The 21184-nt window shown below is 35.1% G+C and overlaps 1 long non-coding RNA gene across 1 annotated transcript; it reads left to right on the top strand.

Moving 5' to 3' along the window:
• Positions 1 to 13774: 13774 nt before the first annotated feature.
• On the top strand, positions 13775 to 14901 carry LOC110678912. Its single transcript, XR_002502040.1, has 3 exons — positions 13775 to 14153; positions 14276 to 14373; positions 14446 to 14901. It is a non-coding gene; the product is annotated as an uncharacterized LOC110678912 (long non-coding RNA).
• Positions 14902 to 21184: the final 6283 nt, after the last annotated feature.

Genomic DNA, 21184 nt, shown 5'->3' with positions numbered 1-21184 from the left:
GTACATATCCTTTTTTGACCCATTCTCATCCCCAACGACGGTACTGAATTATACACACTGAAGAAGATTTTGGTCGATCCCAGCCTAACTTCTAGTTGATTCTTTGTGCATTTACACTGACTCCGTGACTGACCACGGAATAACAACCATTGTTATGTGTAGTTAGTCTAACCTAAGCTATTGCTCCCTTGAACCATGGATTTCCTGAATTTGACACCCTTCATGAGAAATCAAGATAGATGGCGAATTAATGAACCGAAATTTAAAACATACTGGTGCAGGGGGTAAATATTCGTCGCCTAAATTTATAATTAAAAACAATTTCTGGCCAGTTCTTATATTCTTCATCTTAACCAGGATTGAAAGTTCACGTTTTACGTATTGATAGTAAGTGAAGGCTTTTGATCTGTTTGCGTTGCGTTGCGTGGTAACGGAGTAGTTCGTAGATTGCATACTGAAAGCTGTCATGTTGTTAACTTTACCACTCTTATTCCAATTTCTCATGCAAAACTATTTGGAAGGAATAGCTGTCCAATCGAAAATCAGAGACGGAAAGACATGAAAACTTGGTATGACATCTACACTTAAAGAGAGGTCAGCGACTCACTGACGCCCTAATAGATGTCAAGGAGTTGGATAAAAGAAGGGGGAATGGTCTTGGATTCACTAAAAGCGAGTGATGCGACCGGGTTGCAGTTCAGTGTATGTGTAGTTTAGTATACTTTTTGTAATTGGATGTAAGTGTAAATGTAATTTTTTGATCATGGTTGGGAGTGACGTTGCTAAGAAAATTAATGTCACTCCATGCGCGTTTGCCTTCTAGGGATGTGGCACAAGTATTACCACCTTGTATCCTAGCTAATCAGCTTTGGTTAAAGCGCCATTGCTCGCTCTCTGGAACGAGAAGAGAAAATACCCTACCCTGTGATTCAAAAATACTCAGACATTAAGACTTATCTTCGAATCAAGCAGCAGTTGCCACAAGTTAATTCTTTTGTTGGAAAATGGAATCGATATTCTATGGATTCGTGTCCTAAAAGAACTCAACGACCGTGCATAAACTTTTCCTTCGTTTAGGCAGATCTCATATCGTAATCTCACTTTTCACAAACGAAAAAAAAACACTATGGTTGACTTAGTACCTGCCGGGCCACCAGCGGAACAAAATAAAATTCTATCATTTGAAACGCGGAAAACGTGACGAGAAGTGTAAGCTTAGCCTCTCACAGAACTTCTTCTTAATTGTTGTACAATAAAACACTTATCACTTTCTAAAACACTTTTTTAGAGCATTTATAAATGCCATAGCACCATAAGCCGAATTGGAAATATCGCGGAACCAACGCGAACGTCAGTTAGTAAAGGTTTTTTGATCTGCATGAAAAAGTGTTTCTCTTTGGGGTGATCAGAACTGGTTCCCTTACCCTAGTATAGCATATAAGATACCCAAGAAAAGGCGGAAAGCAGGATGATATCATATCGTTAACATATTTTTTTATCGGTGATATAATTTTGTATGTTTTATTTGTAATAATATCCGAGTGAAAACCAAAATTTTATTACCAACTTATTCAGCACATACATGTTTGATAACAAAATATGTTATCAAACAGCTTCTCACACAAAAAAGGTATGAGCCTTAATTTATAAAGCTAATTTTCTCATCTTTCAAAAGTATTCCGTGATTTCTGAGTGGCCCCTGATACTTATGTTTAAATGAAAATTATATAATACATATTCAACTATCAGTTTAAACTCAGTGGAAACCAAATTTAGTATGCTCCTTTTCATAATTATATGACCACCAGATTTTTTTGTATGCAGAAAAAATTCATCAAAGTCGGATAAAACTGATACCTAGTTATGGTTAAGGCCCACTAATGTCAACGATCAATCTTCAATTCTTCAATTGAATGCACGATCATGTAGCATTCAAGCATCTGTAGTTGAAAATTAAATGTGATGCTGTACCAATAGATAAATTTGGTTTGTTTTTACTATCTGCCTCAGTTAACACTACTTTGAAATTACAATATTTTTATCTGTGATATTATGGAAATAATGTACATATATGATAAATGGTTCGGCTGCTATTCTCCGAGTGTCGTTTTTTCGAAGGCCAATTCTCCGAATGCCTGTTCCTCGAATACCCCGTTTGCCCAAACGATTGTACCCCGTTTGGCATAATGTCGTTTGGCATAAGGTCGTTTGGCATAAAGCCGTTTGGCATAATGGTCGTTTGGCATAATGGCCGTTTGGCATAATGATTGAGTTAGAATGAATATCGGCATTTTCGAAGCTTTTACCGAGATCAACTCCACTGAGCCCATAGCAAAATTGTTTCGTAGTTTCTCAGTAAGCGTGGTGATCGTTCAGAGATAATCCAAGCTATGAATGTCAAAAATTGTAGTGACATTAGAGAGCACAACTAAATAAAACTCGTGACGGGTCTGGTGGAAGATCTTTTCGGAATAATAATTTTCTCCATATCCCAGAACATAAAGTATCGTTGAGTTGTTGCGATATAAATATTTGAAAATAGTAAATTGGCAAAGAAAGTTCGCAGTTATTAATAAAGGAAAAGCACATATTTTGCTGCAGATCAAGCTCTGTCCCAGTTTGTACGTAACACTTGATGAACATTACTTGCTAGAAGAAGGAAAACTTTATTAGCAAAATATTAAATGCTCTTATTCAAAGATCTATTATTGCAGCATAATGTAAAAATAGCCTATAAACGAGAGCAGATTATTTTTCGTTCAAAATGTTTAAGGCTCTAACACTAAATATCTTCTCACAACATAACTCAAATGAACAACACATTTTTGAAAGAAAATACATGTGGCAAAAATTTTAAACGATTCAATATAAATTTTAATTTTGAAAGTGTACATCGAAAACACTGTCTATTATCGAAAGGAGGGAAAAATTGTGATTGAAATAATATTTTTCCAGCATATCTTGAAAGGAGATCTTGTGTTTGCAAAAAAATATGTTGAATATTTACAGGTTCTAAAGTAATTATTATTCTAACAGCACATCTTGCAAGAATTGGTGAATGGTGAACATTTAGTTTGACTAAATAATAAAATTTAAATCAGTATAAATATAAAGAACAGCCTATTTTTAGAAGAAGGCAAAATTTATGATTAAATCAATAGAAGATTGGACGCCAAAAACTATTGCGGCATAATAAAACGAAAAGACATCAAAAATTGCGTTCAGAAGCATAGCTGTTGTCCTACTTTTCTCCGAATGTCGTTTATCTGAATGTCGGTTCCCCGAATGCCAGTTCCTAGAATGACTCGTTCCCCGAAAAGTGATGCAGTTTAAATAGGTGCAATAGTAATCTTTAGTGGCTGGAAGGTGAACGAGGAAGAACGCATAAGCAATCAAAAGAAGCAGGTATTCTGTCGTTCTTGGCTATACACATGTTGGCAAAAATATTGAGGACAGTAAAACTCGGAAGAACCGCCAATTAAATAAAGAAGGGTGCTATCAGATGGCCAGTTCGTTCACCACCCTGAAATGTTTAAAGTTACGACAAGTATGAGTGCCACAATCTTTTCGGGGAAGTGGACTTTTTGTTGAAGCGGGATATTCGGATATCATATTTTAAAAAAATCCAATGTTTGAAAGAAGGGTACATTAGTGCTCAATATATCAAAATCTTCGGTGCAAAAAATTATTCCAATAGCGGAACTCAAAAGAAGAATATATGTTTGAAAGAAGATTAATTTCTGCATAAATTATAAAATATTATTGACAATAACGTTCCTCTAGTTTATTCAGGAGCATATGTTTGTAGAATAAAGTGACATTTTTTATCAACTATTGTCAATTACCGTGATGAATCAATACCCGGACGCTTAAGCAGTGTCAAATGTTCTAGTACTAATTTCAATTCATTTCCGTTCGATTCTATTATTGTACCCCCATGTTAGGAATCGTTTAGACATTATTTTCAATGAAAACGACTAGTATTCTTGTTAAAATCAAGAATTTATTACTAAAATAACGATATTAATAACACAAGTCTTGTTTTGAAATCTGGACACATGAATCAAAAAGCCGGACACTTTTTAATCAAATTCCGGACACTTGTACTTTAGCTAGCTAAACTTACATTGAATTAAAATGAATGCACTCAAATTCGGTCACAATACTACATCTCTTGAAGTTTATTACATGGATAGACGTGTTAGTGATTGCATTTATGATTTTTGAAGAATGTTTCATGTTTCGGTTATTTACCTATCTTGGTTGTAGGTATACGCAGCTTACCTGCAATAATCATTGCCATAGGGGCAATTATTCAGCAAATTATTTTATTTCCTGCCAAATAGGTACATTCTTTTTCTAACTTTTCTTCGTGATTTCTCTGTATTTTTCTTCCCGAGTAGCTATTTTTTAAGCAAAATATAGCACGAATGCTTAGCGTCCGGATTTAAAAACATGTTTCACCAAACCGGACACTCACGAATCGCTCGATAAATACCATTGTTCACTTCTTTTCTACACTTTGATATGTTTAAATTGTTTACTAAATAGATTTACATACTAATGTTCGCAACAATTCACAAACAATATACTTTTCAATTAATAATCGTAACACAATGTTGCCCTTCATTTTCTGGCAAGCTTGAGCCACAAACACTGCACTATGAAAAGACGGTGTCAGACTGGGATTACCATTATGTTTTTATATATATTAATTTTCTGTCAATGGTTACTAGATTAGAATTCATTGTAATATGACGAGCAATGTTACAAAACTCAGATGTGAATAACTAAACCCACATTATTATTCAAATTCACATGTAAATCAGTGAATAATATCGGAGTGTCCGCATATTGGTACCGTCCGGATTTTGATTCATCACGGTATTGACTCCACAATAAGCCTGATGTCATCAGAAAGATTCAATAGAAACGTAAAAACGAATCTTATCTTAAGAAATTTTTGGTTTCAGACTCATTATGCCAAACGACTATTATGCCAAACGACCATTATGCCAAACGACCGTTATGCCAAACGACTTTATGCCAAATGACCATTATGCCAAACGACTTTATGCCCAACGGCTTTATGCCAAACGACTTTATGCCAAATTACCTACCACCTGCCCAAACAGCCCATTTTCCCAAAAAGTGCTTGGCACTCATAATTGTGATAACTTCATCCATTTCAAAGTAGTACCGTAATTTTGGGTGTAATTGATCACTTTTCACGGTTTTTCTTGTCTGATTTCTATAATGTTGACAATGCCAAACAACCGAATGCAGGAAAACAAGTATGAAGGTGAGCCTCATTGAATCAAATTTCAGCATCGAAATTTTCTAACATCTGTTATTTTAGTGCTAAGAAATATGTCTAAAATAAAAAATCGGGAGATCTCATTTCGGGGTGAAATTGATCACTTATCAATGCCTTTATTGTTAGTTTCAAAACAACTTTACGTAATAAATTTGAGCTCCCTGAATCCGAATATGCTTTCCAAATTCTTAACAATACAATATTTATAGAAATAATGAATGTTTAAATTTCAAGAATAACGGATAAAACGCCTAAATGTATGCAATTTCCTAAGGAATTTCCTGATATATACCAGAAATTAAATTATTTCTACCAAATCAACGAATTGGTACGAGTTTTGGTTATGAAATATAGTTTGGGGATATATCTTAAGTATCCTCACAAACTTTCAGGCTTATACCATGTCCAAATCCTTGTCTAGAACTAGAAGTTTATTGATGTTTGTCAACACTGCACTGTATAAGATTCTGAATTTTTACATTATTTTAATAGGAATGAACAGTTTTGAACGCAAAAAACTTCACAACACACAATTTGGACATACTTCCGACAAGCAACGTTCATTCACTGCAGGTTACATTGATATTTGTGCTCCATTTGGAAGAAATAAAATCGAGTGACACAGTGATCAATTTCACCTGAATTTACGGTATATGAATTGGTCATCTGATATGTACCCTTCTTTATTTGATTTGCAATTCTTTCAAGTTTCACCATGGAGCGGTTCCACAGAAAATGACGACTTTTTTCCCAAATTTCATTTTTATATTTTTTGATTTGGATGAAATTTTGCACAAATGCCTTTTTGCATCATCGGCTCGCCATTTTGACTCTAGCCTTACTTTTGAAAGGGCCTAAGAAAAAAAATCCTTAATAATTTTCAAAAAATTACAACATAGAAACGGTTTGTCCGATCAGTTTGGTGTCTTCCGCAATGTTTTAGGTTATTGTTGGGACTATCTGAAAAAAAAAAAATGTTGTAATTTTTTATATATTGAAAATAAAGCTTAAATTTCAATTTTCTCAAAAATCGTATTTTTATTTATTTTTTTTTTTTTTGATATGTTAAAGTAGACAAAAAATGAAGTCTTTTTCACAGTGGGTCAAGATGGAGAAATCATGGACAAAAAAGTTATGATTTTTTGAAAAAAGGTGAATTTTTGAAAATGGTCATAATAAACTTTTTAAATATTTTTAAACTCGATTTTATGAAAGTACGCAAAATTTACAACAAAAAAGGTGTACGGAAAAGTCAGGCTAACTTTTACCGTTTTAAAGATACAGCGATTCAAATACAAAGTTATGATATAATTTTCAATTTTCGGTCATTATAATATAACTTAGAAACGGTTTGTCCGATCAGTTTGGAGTCTTCCGCAAAGTTTTAGGTTATTGTTGGGACTATCTGGAAAAAAAACACTGTAAAAAAAATGTTGTAATTTTTTATATATAAAAAATAAAGCTTAAAAATCAATTTTCTCAAAAATCGTATTTTTGATTTTTTTTATTTTTTTATATGTTAAAGTAGACAAAAAATGAAGTCTTTTTCACAGTGGGTCAAGATGGAGAAATCATGGACAAAAAAGTTATGATTTTTTAAAAAAAGGTCGATTTTTCAATATGGTCCAGTCTTCTGAGAGCATCCTTTTGCTCCCAGATTTAAACAAGCATGCTTTGAAATCATCTCAATGAGCGGGATCGTTTTGAATCCTGATTTATCCAATCTCAGCGTGCGGGATTTATGCAAGGATTCAATCCCACGATTGAATCTTCGTCATTATGCTCATAGTCAATCGATTGAAGGTAAAATGCTCTTCGTATGGAATACTTGACGTTTCGTAGGGGATTGGGACAAATAAAACCTGACTACCGAACAAGAGACAAAGTAATATGTAAGGCGATGAAATTCAGCAAATAAAAATAGAATAGAAATGATATCATACCACTGCAAATTGGAACTACTTGTGGTTATTTTCACTCAAGGAGAAATTAATTTAGACAAAAATTCGAACGCCGGAGTTTCGTTGAATCCAGAATTGTTTCAACGGACATTCAATCATTTGCTTGTGATTCATATTTTCAGTTCAAGAGCTCGGAGTCCCGTCTACATGATGAGTCATTCACGTCAGAATACTACCAAAAATTGTTGCTATTTTCCAAAAACTGTTCACTGGAAGCAGCCGTGCATCATAAAATCTTTCAGATAGGTACATTCCAAATGAGTCCTGTCAGACAAAAGTTTTCATCCGACATTGAATGAAATATCAATGCTTACTCGATTCATTTACCCGGCAAACAATCGATCAAGGATTGAATCCTGGGATTCAATCCTCTCATACACGTGGCATGATTCATTGCATGCCTGGATTTGAACAAAAGGTGCGCGCGGAATTAATCTTGCTCTGATGGTTTTCGATCTTAGCAGCTCTTGGAGTGGGATTTTTTGAAGACTGATATGGTCTAAATAAACTTTTTGAATGCTTTTCGACCCAATTTTATGAAAGTACGCAAAATTTTCAACAAAAAAGGTATATGAGAAAATTTTGCTAATTGCTACCGAAACATTTGAAAAGTTTATTATGACCATTTTCAACAAATTCACCTTTTTTTTTCAATCATAACTTTTTTGTCCATGATTTCTCCATCTTGAGCCACTGTGAAAAAGACTTCATTTTTTGTCTTCTTCAACATATAAAAAAATAAAAATAATCAAAAATACGATTTTTGAGAAAATTGATTTTTAAGCTTTATTTTCGATATATAAAAAATTACAACATTTTTTTTACAGTGTATATTTTATTTCCAGCTAGTCTCAACAATAACCTAAAACTTTGCGGAAGACACCAAACTGATCGGACAAACCGTTTCTAAGTTATACAGTAAGGACCCGATTTTGTCAGCCCCTCGATGCTGACAAAATGGGGAACCTGACAAAATCGGGTCATTTTATTTTGTTCCTGTTTTTCAAATTTTGACGTGCTACATGGTTACATGGACTTTTAGGAGGGCGATGGACATGGGCGTAGCCGGTTTTTTTTATCAGGGGCTCCCCCTCCCTTATATTGGTAATATCGATTTTTAACACTTAATAAAAGGCATTGTCATTGCCGTCAGAGGTGGCCGCCCATGCGTGCGTAACATCAATCATCATCATCAATTTTAATGTAAACGTGGCAAAACATGACGATAACAATTTTTTTCCAAATTTAAAATAGGCTGACAAAATCGGGTCAAAAAGCTGACAAAATCGGGGGTAGACAAAATCTGGGGCAGACAAAATCGGGGGCTGACAAAATCGGGTCAGTACTGTATTATAATGACCGAAAATTGAAAATTATATCATTATTTTGTATTAAAATCGCTGTATCTTTAAAACAGTAAAAGTTAGCCTGATTTTTCCGTACACCTTTTTTGTTGTAAATTTTGCGTACTTTCATAAAATCGAGTTTAAAAATATTTAAAAAGTTTATTATGACCATTTTCAAAACTTCACCTTTTTTCAAAAAATCATAACTTTTTTGTCCATGATTTCTCCATCTTGACCCACTGTGAAAAAGACTTCATTTTTTGTCTACTTTAACATATAAAAAAATAAAAAAAAAATCAAAAATACGATTTATGAGAAAATTGATTTTTAAGCTTTATTTTTTATATATAAAAAATTACAACATTTTTTTTACAGTGGCTTTTTTTCTTAGGCCCTTCTTAAAAGTAACGCTAGGGTAAAAATGGCGAACCGATGATGCAAATAGGCATTTTTGGGTATAAAGAAAGCATATGCCAAATTTCAGCCAAATCAAAAAATACAAAAGAAAACCGACATTCGAATTCAAATGGAACCGCTCCATGTTCGAAATCTTTGGCAATATCTGTTTAGTTGAAAATAAACAAATACATAGTTGTAGTAGAACATGAACTCGGTCTCAAATCTCTTAGCGAAAACCATTTTTGAAAACTGGGGCCATTTTTGTAATCTCAGTCAGAAATTTCCATACAGCGTTAAACGCTTAGAGGTATGCAATGCTCTATAAATGTTTCGTTATTCATTCAATTTTGTTCGATTTATACTCCATTATCAAAGTAACCCCAAAACAGAAAACCGACTTTCGATTATATGAAAAATTATATATCCATTCAGAATAAATCGTTTGGCAATCTATCAACTGCAGTCGATAGTTTAGGTGCAAGTACTAATTTTAAAAGAATAAATTATAATTGTTTGAAACAGCATGCAGTTCTCTTCGAAAAAACTTTAAAAGTTACCCCGGTTTACGATATGTATAATATATGAATATATACATAAAAAAGAATGATTCCTAGCAAGTTTCAAATGTTTTTAACTATTTATATGCTATTCTACTGTAATTTTAGCAAATTGATCTAAGATTATTAAACAAACACCTGTTTAAATCGATACAATTAATATTGGACGAATATCCGTGGTTTGCGTAGAGTTATTTGTAGTAGGTTCAAAAATCTATACCTATATTTCACCCGGGCTTAATTTTTACTTACCTTCTAAGTGTACGTTTTAACATTGAGTACTTGTTGATCAACAAAAGTCCTCACAGTCAGTTAGGATAGAGAGGAAATGTAAGTGTGTAGTGATTGGTACTACTAGTGACCGTTAATACCTCTGCATCCTTTCAATCACCACAGGTATGTTTTTTTTTAACGGATAGGAAAAGATATTGAGTTAAGTTCGTAAAAAAAGTGTTAACGTTCTGGTGTCTATATGAAAGAAATTAATTTTACCCTTGAAAGCTTGAAATTTTCATTGGCCACAATTCGGAGACCAGTATATCAATTAATTCGAGATAATGTGGTCAGTTGGTCTTACAATCCTTGGGAGAGACATCCTTCTTGATCTCTTCATCTTTTCCAGGTTACAAAAAAAAAATACGTGGACACGTAGGGTCCAAATCGGCCTCAAATAGATATCTCAACATTCAAATGAGCTAGAAGGTTGATGTCTTTGGCAAAGTTAAAAAAAAAAAGACGCCAACATATTAATGCTTCCAGTGGCATATCGTTCCTTTGAAGGAAGCACCACACCAAACAACGGACTAGCATGCAACGCCCAGTGGCATAGTCGGGAAGCGTCCCTCACGAAAAGTTTTTTTCCGGATTGAAACAGGAATCGAATCCACACTCCTTGGATCGATGCGGCAAAAATGATTGGTAACACTAATCGCACAGCCACAAAGCAAACAAAATTATTAGCGGTGAAAGGACTGATTGAGAACTTTCTCGCTAGGTGGCGCTAGCTACATTTTTCAATTGTCCCGGGATTCCCGAAATGTACGTAGAATTCAATGAAAACCACTAAATTTCAATGGAAAACAATTACATTTTTCCTCACTATCAAGCCTTATTTGATAAAATAGAAAAGCATCTTGAAAATAAGAATGAGGGAGTAATTATTTTCATGGAGATACCTATTTATCAAGAAAATAACACAGATTTTATTTGTCTAGTTGCAAAGTTCCCATGTTTTTTCTTCAACATTAGCCATTATCATAAGCCTAGGCTGAGGAAGCAAATTTGAAAGTACACCTAAACTTCAGTCAATAATTTTCAGTAAATAACTTTTTGCATGATCTTCTATAATAATAATAATGATCTGTAATCGGCCCTTCATTTAAAAGTTTCAACAATTTTGATGACTTTTGAAATGTTCGAAGCAAATTGGTTTAATATTGTGAGTAAAAGTTTTACCATACTTCCATATATAAGTTTTTGAGAGAATTTGAAAAATGCCTAGCAAACCCGTAATTAGTCAAGCTAAGTTTTGATTTTTTGTTAAGTTACTTCATACATGTCATACATGAATAATAACATATTATCTTATAATGTAACTATATTTTTTTTTATTGCATTGGAAAAATTTTGTATTGGTAAATTTGTACTTTTATTTCAACCAAAATACTAGTTTTATTGAAAATTTTAGAAATCCCGGGATCCAGGGATTTTCCGGGATAAGTTTAGATTTTTGTCCCCAATCCCGGGACGAGCAAAATGGCCGGGAAATGGACACTTTAGTATGTATCTTAAGATCCATATCAGCTAGATGGTAGATGCTTTCGGAAATGCTGTTTAGTAGATCAAGGACTATCGGGCGGTAGAGCGTCTGATTGGAAATTTATCCGCTAGGTAGCGCTAGTAGAAAGATTTCTTTAATATTCTCTACCTCAAGGTGTTTTCGGTAACGGTATTCCGCAGATTGAGGGCTACATGAAGATGAAAACTATTGACGCCAATGTATGGCTGAATGGAAATTATTACTAATACGATTCAAACAGTTATGAAGTGTACCATCGCCCAAAGCTGACTACCCTGAAGAGCCGATTGAATTTATAATGGTTGTTCAAAACCTGATTGGACACATGACCGTAGCTAATGGAGGAATTATCCGATAGATGACGCTACAGTTATTTATCTACAAGTATATATTCATGATCTTTATATTGAATTATACAACCATATTAAAAATTGGTACTCATGGCTTCTCTTATAGTGTCTTGAAGCGCAGTTGCATTGATTTTGTATTTTTATGCATGTGGCGCACTTCATAACTGTTTGAGTAATGAATTGTAATAATTTCTGATCGGCCATTCATTGGTGCCAATATTTATCACTTCCAGATAGTCCTCAATCTGCTGGATATCTTTGCCAAAGAAACCAACCTTCTAGCTGATAAGGATCTAGAGGTAGAGAGAGACACCTAGCGGATGAATTCCCAATCATAGCTCTTGAGCTGCTGAATATCTTTGCCGAAGACATTATACTTCTAGCTGATCTTCTTCTTCTTTCTGGCGTTACGTCCCCACTGGGACAGAGCCTGCTTCTCAGCTTGTGTTCTTATGAGCACTTCCACAGTTATTTACTGAGAGCTTACTATGCCAATGACCATTTTTGCATACGTATATCGTGTGGCAGATACGAAGATACTCTATGCCCTGGGAGGTCGAGAAAATTTCCAACCCGAAAAGATCCTCGACCGGTGGGATTCGAGCCCACGACCCTCAGCTTGGTCTTGCTGAATAGCTGCGCGTTTACCGCTACGGCTATCTGGGCTCCTATCTCCTATCCTATCTCCTACTTCTAGCTGATAAGGATCTTGAATTAGAGAAGATTAAAAACTTGAATTGGATGAATTCCCAATCAGACTCCTCACCGCCAGATAGCCCTAGATGTGCTGAACAGCTTTGCTTAATATAACAACCTTCTAGCATATAAGGTTCTTGACATACAAACAATTGAAAAACAAAATTGTAACTAGAGTCACCTAGCGGGAAAATTCTCAACCAGGCTTTTCGCCGCCAGATAGCCTTTAATCTGCTGAATAACTTTGCCGAAGACATCAACCTTCAACTCATTTGGATGTTGAGATATCTGATGTATGCCAATTTGGACCCCTCGTGTCCACGTTTTTTTTCGTTACCTGAAAAGTGGGAGGGATCATGGGAGATGTCTCACCCAAGGATTGTAAGGCTAACTAATCGCATTTATTTAAAATCGATTGATCTACTGGACTTTGAAATATAATCACCTAAAAATTCAAGATTCATCTCGGGATATATTTTTAAAAGGTTAATATACAAATAAGTTTCGATGTTCATGGTCTTCCGTAGGCTTCAAGGAATATAGGCCTAAGGTTCGACAATCTTAGGTAGCTGTTTAAACTATCCGAAATAACAAAAAAAAAAAAGATCCAAACTCCGATGATATTTACGACGAAAATGTTTGAACTCCTCAACTTATTTTTGAAGGGGCCTTCCTTAGCCGAGTGGTTCGACCTTGCAGCTACAAAGCAAAGCCATGCTGAAGGTGTCTGGGTTCGATTCCCGGTCGATCCAGGACCGTAAATAAAGTTCAAAATATATTCGATGCTTAAAAGTAGATCATCTAGAAAATTATTGATTTTTTTTTTGTCATATATGAGGAACGAAGAATTTTGTATGGAGACTGCAGGCATGTTAATAAAAATCGATTTGATTTCAAGTTTAATCGTATAGTTTTTAACAAATTATATCTTAAATGAAAGATGAAGTCCTTTTTCGCATGCTTGGTGGATTAAATGACTAAAATTTTTGATAAATCATAGTTCAGATTTTACGTAAAAATCAATGAAACCAGTGGTTTATGCAAATTTGATGACCTGTAGCCCGAAATTGTGTCATTGAGACACGCAAAAAGATTATTTTTTGTTACGTCGTGTAATAGATATGAGGGAAGTACTCATTTTGTCGCTAATATTCTGACAAAAATTAGAAATTTATCTCACATGGTTCGTACAATTAAAAAATAGAACTTTCGTCACAAAATTTTGATTTCTGGCCCACAGTGGAAAGGGAAGAAGATATTACACTGAAATAAGTTCAATCGTAAAATGAACGACCACTGAGTAGTAAAATGAACAATGGTCAAAAAGTGTCGAAATTACTAGAATATCAATTAAAATTATCATTATTTCGTTATTTTAACAATCTCTCAGGTCATTATATTATGGTAAATTTAAGAACACAAAGTCTTTGAAAACCTCATACACATTTTGACAATTTATGGCTCAGTCAACTATCTTCATTGTTCACAAGATAATGAAATTCTTAATTTGGCAATATTTACAATGTAAAAATTACCGACATCGAAATGAGTTTTCTCAACCGTTCTTGTTTATACACTGTCCTCCATTTTGTTTTTCATCTGGTTGCGTAAATGTTGCAACGCGGGAAAAGTTTTTTAAATTTTCCTATCTAAAAAGTGTTAAAAAAACATTAAAAACTATGTCAATAAGTAGCGCAGACTGGGAAGAATATACATACAGTGATTGTTGGTAAGTACACATTTCGTAGGACTTGCTTCAATCCTCATTTGTTTGTTGATGTGAACGAATAATGAAGGAAAACAATTTGATTAGTCACAGCTCAGAATACATTTGACGATATTTCTTTACAGCAAATAAAGTTCAGTTCGCTCTTCGATCGTAGCAGAGCAGATAGCAGTTATTATCAACACAAGGTTCGCTGATGAAAAAGATGTATATATAAAAAATGGTAAGGCAATATCCATTCGCATATTTAGAGAAAAACATGGCCTCTCATTTAGTGAAATTGTGATTTTTTCAGTTGTGGATGGATTCGTCACTTCCTCGACAGACGCTAACCATACTTCGAAAAGTGCTTTTACATTTCAGGAGTCCAGAAACCTAATCGAACAAAATCACATCCAGCTTTCAACTGCAGTGCATGCTCATATTCATTTAATATTATGTCATATAACTACAAAAAGTTAAATAAAACTGTTATCTATGTTATATTTGCAAAGAAACAATATAATTATCTCTAAATACCATAACGATTTTACCATGCTACAACACAATCAAGATAACCGTTTTTCTAGTATATTTAACGGATTCATAGTAGATTTATTAGTAGAGGCACCAACCTCGCAAAACCCTTGCCATAATGGTAAAATATACAATTCTTGTTCTCATATCAATAATGAAATCACTTCGGTTGAAAAACGTTGGTGCAAGTCTGTCAATTCTAACCCCGATTGTAGTAATTTCCACCATCAACCTTCTTTCAGTGTACGCCGGCTGGTCTATTGGTCCACACCACGAAAGATGGTAACCGGCAGTTCGGAGCAAATTGAAGCAACCATACAGCAAGCTTGTAAGTTCCCCCGGAGCTATGCTATCAAAAGGAGAAAGGAAAAAGTTGGTGGAATAAGGTGGAGCCCGGAGCCCGCAACTAATGTTGGGGTGTGATGAAAGTAGTACAAAACTATGATGAATTGAGTTTTGTGTATGTTTGGCTAATTTTATGGTTTTATTATTTAGTGTTGGCTCCGGACGAGTCGTCACGACACCGAAAACCGGTGGGTGAAGCAAAACTCAACTCCCGGTAAGTGCGTGCTTTTGGGCATGGGAACGATGTTGTTTTATGGGCAATTTTGGGTGAAAGCAATCGATTAAGTTATTACGATGGATAACAAGCAAAAACTTTTAAGATTAGGAAAACTTCGTAAATTGCTCAAATTGAACGGCTCTTAAAAGCAGCCTACATTCCGGCTAATGAAAATGGATTATGGTAAGAACCTGGGCTCGTGACGTGTGTCCGAAGTTTTTGAATACAGCCCTTTCAGTGATGAACAGGATATCGCCAGAAGGACATTTGAATCTACGTAGTAAAGGTTGTGAAATTAGGATTCAAATCTGTTTAGCTATTGCTAGCCTTCATTCATGTACCAGTCGGAGCTGAGTACCATATTTACAATATTATAAAAACAATGATTCAATTACAATAAGCATTGTTATAGGCATCAAGTGGATCACTTCCACTCCTAGCTAGATCCCAACAATTGATTCTCGAAGACGTTTTATTCAACGCTGAATAATTATCTCATTATTCCCGTCCACTGCGGCACGTTAAAGGCGCTCGTGCTCCAGAGGCAGTGTTGTGTAAAATTTATAGTTCCTTATGAGTTACGTCGGCTTATTAGGTGAAACACGAGCGAGTTATTGATTTTCCCGTGCAACGGAGAACGTGGCCGGAAGGATGAAATGCCTCAACTGGCCATCCGGCACGAGTTTGGCTCAGTTTAACCAATTTTTGGTGAAAAAGCTCATTGTGACTCTCAAGATGTTTCATAAGCAGAAAACAATGATTTGCGGAGTTCTATTCTTTAGCTGATAAACATACTTTGGGGACCGTTTTTCACCACAGACCGAACAAAAGTTTTCCAATTATCAGTCTATCTCTACAGTTTATTGGCCTTCGAAAGGCAGTCATCCATGTTATTCGATATTGTGATGTTGATAATAAGCTAAGGGGATTTTCGGTTGGCTAGAGATGTTTTCTTTTTCAATGATTTACGTTCCCACTGGAACTCGATTGCCTTTTCAGCTTATTCAGTATTCTCTAGACAAAACTTCAAATGCCAAAATGTGGAAAGCAGACAGTTTTCAACAGAGATTTGGATGCGTTTTTTCAGATTTCTGCAATGTTGTTCGATATCGAATAACGTTTAACACAAATTAAGATATTAAATTTACGTACCAGAAACATTATTCAAATAAATTTACTATTCCTTCCAATTCTATCCTCTCGATGTTTTGCCCCTTCGACAATTTGTCCTTTTGATGTTTTGGAATTCCACGTTTTGTCGTTCTACGTTTTGTCAACCAAACTAGTTTCGTATATACTAGAGCAATGTATAGGACTCAATGTAAGGACCTGGGAGGGTGAACCTTTTTTGCTTTTCCGTTCAATGTTTTTCTTCTGTACTTTAAAAAAAAAGTACTTTCAGCATAATATTACCTCTATTACATCCTTACATGGAATATTTTTCTGCGAACCCGTTAAATTCAACCCAACATCAGTCTCTGTGAACTTCTTGTCGATGGGTTATTCTCACTACAGAGCAATCTTTTTCATCACATTCAATTTCTACGTATGGACTACAGCGTTGTGCATCATGTGTAATTTTCCCATTTGGTTGCAAGCAGTCAGTAATTTGCAACTTCCATGCAACAAACTTCATGGAACGCTATGTCGTTGTAGGTCGTCATTATCAGCACCTCAAAGGGATAATGTGACTTAGACTGATTCAGAATATTTTCGTTCCAAACATGTTTCACCTGTGTATGAAATAAACCTGCAGAACATTCAGCTTGTTTTTCTTCTTTCTGGCGTTACGTTTGAGAGTAAAGCCTGCTTCTCATCGTAGTGCTCTATGGCGCTCTCCCGAAATTATTAACTGAGAGGGTTTTGCCAATGGAACAACAAAAAAATCTTCTAGTTTTAGAATCTGTGTCAATGTTGATCATTGGCCATCTGGATCTGTAAATTTTACAGGCTACAGAATTTTTATCGTGTTCGGATATTCACTATGTTTCAAATATTATATATTATACATTAACACATTATTATATATTATACAGTGCGCATCGTACCTTCGTTCTGTGCGTACACGAATTCTCTCTGCTCTTGGAAGTTTTCTTAAAAACTACCTAAAGCAATAGATCAGTACTTTTCAGTGCTACATAAACAGTACTTTTAAGTGCTAAAATTAAAAACGGTACTTTTCAGTGCTACTAAAACAGTACTTTTCAGTACTATTTTTTCTACTATTGATCCCTTTATGATCCTTGTTTGGACCCGTGCCTCCGATTTTTCGTTGGACCCGTTGGCGAAAGCTGGCGGTGGTAATCCTTCTTGGACACCGTCTAGGGAAAAAACCTCTCAGGAGGTCACGTCTTCTTTCGTTTATTAACTAAACATGGTATCAACAACTAACAAAAGGAAGGGTGAATCTCTGAATGCACTACTTCCTTCCAAAATAAATGGAATAAATGATTTGCTTGGATTTTCCTCAGTCCAAGTAATTATGAAAAAGAGAACCCACTCTGGCATTGTTCGGAAAGGGGTTTCTCAAGAATATTATTTAGTTCACTTCAACAAAAAAGAACTAAATAATATTAAAGCTTTAGAAAAAGCAAAACTTATGTTCGTTGTCCGTGTGACATGGGAACATTTCCAGAAACCTGGAGGAAATTACCAGAACCCCACTCAGTGCCGTCGGTGCCAAAAGTGGGGTCATGGTACAAAAAATTGTCGAATGGATGCTAAATGCATGATTTGCGGAGGTTCTTCTCACGCTAAGGACGTCTGTCCTGTGAAAGAAGATACCAGAAAGTTTGAATGCGCCAATTGCAAGGGCCCTCATGAAGCTAACTTTTGGGAATGCCCTTCACGCAAAAGGGTCATTGAGGCTCGTGCCAGGCAGATGAAAGATAATATCCGTTACAATAACGGTCGTTTTCGCAATTTGCCTGGTAGAGTATCGAACAATGCTCATTTTTCAGTTAACGATCGCTTGATCATGAATCATACCCATCAGGAAGATCATAATCATGCTCATTCACAAACTAGTTTTAATCCGTCGGGTAGCCGTTCGAATCTTTCAATTTCGAATGTCAATCCTTTGCCGATATCGTAGCAGGAAATTTGAACTCCTCCCCTGTTCGATCCATGGGTACCCATTCTACTTGTTTCAAATCAAATGAAAAAAAAACCCTACCGCCACAGGTAACTCCTACTCCGCTTCTTCATCTACCGAAAATTCCAATGGGAAATCATCAGATGATATGTCTGCCTCTGATTTTAATTTTCTAACTGAACTATTGAATCTAATGATTGATGCAATGTTCAAAGCCACCACTATGATTGAAGCAGTCCAAGTAGGTGTAAAATTTACAAATCAAATTGTTATTGGATTACGTTTTTCTAATGGATCCAAATAATAATTTAAATATTTTAAATTGGAATGCTCGTTCTCTGAATGGTAAAGAGGACGAGCTGTTTAATTTTCTTACGGTTAGTAACGTGCATATAGCAGTTATTACCGAAACGTATTTAAAACCTGGATCTAAACTCAAAAGAGATCCTAACTTTTTTGTTTATCGTAATGATCGACTTGATGGGGCATGTGGGGGAGTTGCAATCATCATTCATAGGCGTATAAAACATCAACTGTTTTCATCATTTGAAACTAAAGTTTTTGAAACTTTAGGTGTTTCTGTTGAAACACAGTTTGGTAAATATACTTTCATAGCTGCCTATTTGCCTTTTCAATGCTCTGGACAGCAAGTTAATTTGCTCCAAACTGACTTGCGAAAATTGACTCTCAATAAGTCAAAATTTTTTGTCATTGGTGACTTTAATGCCAAACATCGGTCATGGAATAATTCTCAAGGTAATTCCAACGGCAGAATTTTATTTGATGAGTGCTCTTCAGGATATTTCTCAATTCAATACCCTGATAGCCCTACATGTTTTTCCTCTTCTAGAAATCCATCTACGATTGATTTGGTCTTAACCGACTTTAGTCATCTTTGTAGCCTACTGATTACATATGCTGATTTTGATTCTGATCATGTCCCCGTTACATTTCAAATATCCCAAGAAGCGATTCTAAATCCTATCAGCTCCACTTTCAATTATTTACGAGCCGACTGGAATATATATAAAACGTATGTTGACTCTAATCTTGATGTTAACATTTCTTTAGAAACTAAACTTGATATTGACAATGCTCTTGAAACTTTAACAAATTCCATTGTTGAAGCCAAGAGCATTGCAATTCCAAAATGTGAAGTAAAATTTGAATCCGTGATTATAGACGATGATCTTAAACTCTTGATCCGTCTTAAAAACGTGAGGAGAAGGCAATTTCAACGCACTCGCGATCCTGCTATGAAAATTATATGGCAGAATTTGCAGAAAGAAATCAAAAAGCGTTTTGCTCAATTAAGAAACAAAAATTTTGAAAAAAAAAATTTCTCAATTGGACCCTGGCTCTAAGCCCTTTTGGAAATTATCTAAAATCTTGAAAAAGCCTCAGAAGCCTATACCGGCATTGAAAGAGGAAAACAAATTATTACTAACTAATTGCGAAAAAGCTCAAAAACTTGCTATGCAGTTTGAAAGTGCGCAGAATTTTAATTTAAGACTTACTGGTCCAATTGAAAATCAGGTTACTCAGGAGTTCGAAAATATTCTCAATCAAGAGAACGTTTTCGAAAATACCTGGGAGACTGATTTGGAAGAAGTGAGAACTATTATTAAAAAATTCAAAAATATGAAATATGTTGGGTGTGCCGATAAAATTGTTTATTTTAGCTTGTTTAGACTCATTTCAACGTAAAAGTATGGAACGACATTTTGATTCAAATACCGAAAACTGTGTTCATTCTGTCTCATATTTCGAATACCTTGATTCAAATTCCGAACAGCACGAATAAATTGTATTCAAATAACAATTTTCGCAAGTAAATTTCTCTTAGCTAGTTTTACTAGTCTCGAACTAGAGAATCATCACTACTCTAGAGGTATAAAATAAATTTGGAGACGTAATTTTTTGATAAATTGACCGAAAACAAAATGGCTGCTTTGTATGGAGAATGTCGATCCCCCAAGGAACTTCGGAATATCAACAAAACCAGATCACCAATGATCGACACGGATTTTTAAGCTAGAGGAGTTTTTTTTGGGAACTTGTGAAAAAATGGTGCAAAAATAACAAGAAACAAGAAATATATCGCGATTTGAATATTTTTTGCGAAAAAAATAAAGCTTCTACCAGCAGCTTTTAAGTTAAGTATACTCATCAGGCTTTGGAAAATTTAACGATCGTTGACAGACGAGCCATAATTTTATCCCTTGAACGCGCCTGCATTCACACAATACGCATGACTTTTATCTTACGTGGAAGATATAGGTCACAATAAAGAAAAAAAATCACACCATCATCTGTTTGGTGCCGATCACTGTGTGTCACCACATTCGCTGACACTCTTTCATTTTGAATTAAAAACATAAGCGAATATGTTTGATATTCTGTACAACGTTTGCGATCAAAGGCTCGTTATATGAACTAATAGATTATAATTCAATTGCTTAGGGCTGCATTACCAGGAAGCACGGAAGTTGTTACCATTTTTTAGCAAAACATAAATCTCTCGAATTGCTCGATATGGCAGTCATCTATGAGAATTGATGCTCTTGAACGCTCTCTCAACACGTACCATGCAAGATACTGAATATCAACATTCATGATTCATGAACTGTTACATTCTCTGAATATAGTTCGATCAGCTTATTTGGATCAAAATCAAAACTCTGATACTCATTGCTGAAGGAATAAAAATTAGGAAACAAATTACTTTCTGCTTGAATTTTTATTTTCAATTTCTTTCAGTTATTGAGGACATTGTGGGTTTCGTGGCCGTGCGGTATGCAGCGTCAGTCGTTTAGGCGTATTGCGAATGCCCCGAAGCGTGGATTCGATTCCCGCCACAGT

The sequence above is a fragment of the Aedes aegypti genome, chromosome 3 (genome assembly GCF_002204515.2).
Source record: "Aedes aegypti strain LVP_AGWG chromosome 3, AaegL5.0 Primary Assembly, whole genome shotgun sequence".
Classification (NCBI taxonomy): Eukaryota; Metazoa; Arthropoda; class Insecta; order Diptera; family Culicidae; genus Aedes; species Aedes aegypti.
The sequence above is the reverse complement of the archived record's forward strand: the minus strand, read 5'-3'. Positions and strand labels throughout refer to the sequence as shown.